Source organism: Crocodylus porosus, unplaced genomic scaffold, assembly GCF_001723895.1.
Source record: "Crocodylus porosus isolate Cpor-Errol unplaced genomic scaffold, CroPor_comp1, whole genome shotgun sequence".
Lineage (NCBI taxonomy): Eukaryota > Metazoa > Chordata > Crocodylia > Crocodylidae > Crocodylus > Crocodylus porosus.
Genome location: NW_017728911.1, coordinates 24,745,990 through 24,749,387, shown reverse-complemented (window position 1 = coordinate 24,749,387; position 3,398 = coordinate 24,745,990).

The following is a 3,398-nucleotide window of genomic DNA, read 5'->3' as shown; positions in this document are numbered from 1 at the left end:
CCGCCGGGAGCGGCCCCCGCCCCTGCGCAGCCCAACAAGGGACCCGGGGGCGGCTGCGGGGGGTTTGGCGGCGCTTCCCCGGGGCGGGCTCCAGGCCAACGGGACATCACGGAAAGGGACGGGCTGCGCGGGTCCCCGCGGACGGAGCCTCTCCCGTGCTGATCCCCCGCTTTGGGAGCCGCAGCGCCCCCTCGCCAGGCCTGGCCCGCGCCTCCCGAAGGAGCCGAGGGGGGACAGGGCCGGTGCGCCGAAGGCAGCGCCCCAGCGGCCGGGGCCGGGCCGGGCCCCCATCCGCCGCCGGGCTCCGGCGCGGGCAGGACGTGAGCAGGGCAGGAGAGACAGCCGGGAGCGCCCGAGCTGTTCCCAGGAGTCCGGGAGGAGAAGGAAGCCCTCTTGTGTCAGGGCGCTCGCTGGCCTCAGAAATCAGCTGTGCCCGGGGACAGGTTATTCACGCCGGCTTCGTGCAGATTTCTTAGGTTTTCTTAAGTGGCCGCTGTCGGTGGGAGGCACTAGGCTGGACAGACCACTGCTCTGGTTTTCTGGCACTCCCTAACTTTAATACAAAGCAAGGATGAGGATAGGGATTCTTGCTATAGGGAACAAATCAGATTTTTTTAAACAAATGTTGTTTTAGCAAACTTGATAATTACATTTAAGTCAATGCAAGGATTTCTTAGGGTGACATCTTTTGGGGGTGAACTATGTAGTTGCTCCAATTTCTGGACCATTATAGCTACAGCATCACTCTTCCGCTGCCATTTAAATATTTCTGGGCCATCACAGTCATGTGCTGCCATTTAAATATATATCTTATAACCCAATTCTTTTGCTTTACATGTGGAACATTTGTTTTAAGCTGGGCACGCATATATAAGTATCAGGGAATAAAATGTTGTTAAAGTATTCCCAGTAGAGATGGGGAAACATCAGTGCTACTGGACAAGGCATTGGTGACATCTCCTCTAGAGTACTATGTGTAATTGTTGTGGCCACCTGTGTTCAAGAAGGTGAATTCAGACTGGAACAAGTACAGAGAAGGGCTATGAGGATGATCAAGACAATGGAGAACCTAAAGGAATTTGGCTTTAACCAACAAATGAAAGCTGAAAGGAGATCTGATTCCTGTTTATAAATGCATCGGGAGGCACTAGACACCAGGGAGGGAAAAAGGCTAAAGGACAACATTGGCATGAGAGAAAATGGCCGTAAATTGACCATGAATAAATTTAGACTGGAAATTGGAAGGCTTCTAATGGTCAGAGGAATAAGGGTCTGAAATAGCCTCCTCCCAGCTAGTGGGAGCAAAAATCCTATTTAGCTTTAAAATGGAGCTTGATGATTTTGTGAAAGGGATTTGATGATATGGCAGCCAGAAGTAGGAGAGTTGGGACTCAGTGACAAAGGAGCTGCCATATAGTCCTTTGTACAAACAAAGCATTGCACAGCTTTGTTATACTCAGTTATATGAATTTTAGTAAGCAAGGGTTTGAGTGACGTTACCGCTACTATGGTTCAAGAAATGTGCAAGAGCCAAGAGTTTTCTTGGTGATATCTTAAGTGGACCAACTGTACAGTTGGGAGAGATGTTAGACAAGTCTTTGAGCACAAGGTGCCTTTGGGTGGGGTTAGGAAACCTAGCCAATGCTCCGCAAATATTCATTTGCAACAGGGCTGCTGTTACAGCAAGTCTGTTGGCTGTCTGGGAAAACCTCCCTCCTATAGCACAACCATCCACAGTGGGTAACAGCAGGACTAAGGTTACACCAACCTGTAGCTAGGTTTAAGTGAGCTGAGACTTGTTAGGCTGCATAAGAGAAACTTTCTTTTCCCCCTACCATGCTGGCGCTTATGTTTTCTGCATCATGGCCAAATCCCCTCTTCTCCAGCAATGGCCTAATAGTCTACACAGCTTCCTGTGCCCTCGGGTAAGCCTCATTCTCACTGCTGTCAGAATCTCCTCCTGCTTCCCGGACAGCCTATCTCCCCACTCTGTCTTCTCTCGTTCATGTTAAACTCATCCTTCCAGATTTCACCTTGTGATCCCTTCTGCTGAGCAACTTGATGACAATTATTATTACCATGAATGCCTCATGCCCCTGGAGGCTGGGGGACATGGCAAGCTTCCCCAGGCAGCGGTGGCACTGTTGATAGCAGCAAGCTGGGATCTCCCACTGTTGGTGGCAGGGTGAGCCCCAACCGGAGGTCGGCAACTACCCACAGACGTCACCAGCAGCGTCAGCAGCGGCCAACGGTGATCGCAGCCCGCCTGCAGATGATGCCAGCAGTGTCAGGGGGGTAAGCAGCAACTGCCCACAGGCGCCACCAGCAGTGTCAGTGGCACCTTTTCACACTCAGGGGGTATATATGCACCCGCATGCACCCACTACGTATAGCCAATGATTATTACTTTAAATTGTTGCTTATAATCCAATAAATTAAAAATGTCCACAGAACTACACGTAGGCCCAGAGATGCTTCTAATTTAAATACTCAGATAATGCAAGTCACTCACTATGGTCCTCTTAAAAGTAGGAATTTTGCATTTATGTAAATGGATGGATGAATGAGCCTATTTTTCCTGCTCTGAGTTACTATTTGTGGTGATCAGAGAAAAAGATATTTTTGTCTTTTAATTTCAATGAATGCTGATTGCTTGGGGACAGTGGGTGAAAAGGAGGAAGCCTAGGTGAAGGGCAGCATAAATTAGAAATAAAAGGTTATAAAATAAGAGCTGAAGGGAGAGGTAGAGATGGGAGTTCTATTCATAACATCATAGAATCATAGAAAATTAGAGTTGGAAGGGACCTCAGAAGGTCATCTAGTCCAACCCCTGCTCAAAGGAGCTAACCCTGAATTATATCATTCTAGCCAAGACTTTCTCTACACAGAAGCTTTCATGACCTCTCTGGGTAACCCATTTCAGTGCATCACCACCATCCTAGCAAGAACTAATATCCAATATGCAACCTAATAGTCTTAAAATCCAGCCTAAACTTCTCTTGCTGAAACTTGAGACCATTGCTCCTTGTTCCGTCATCTGGCACCACTGAGAAAAGTCCAGCTCCATGCTCCTTGTAACTGCCCTTCAAAAGGCTGCTATTATAGATTCATAGATTCATAGATGTAGGGTTGGAAGGGACCTAAGTAGATCTTCAAGTCTGACCCCCTGCCCTGGGCAGGAGAGAATACTGGGCTCATATGACCCCAGCTATGTAATTATCAAGTCTCCTCTTAAAAACCCCCAAGATAGGAGGCAGCACCACTTCCTTTGGAAATTGGTTCCAGATCCTAGCCTCCCTGACTGTTTCATAGTTTCATAGTTTCTAGGGTCAGAAGGGACCTGAACAGATCATCTAGTCCGACCCCCTGCCATGGCAGGAAAGAGTACTGGGGTCAAA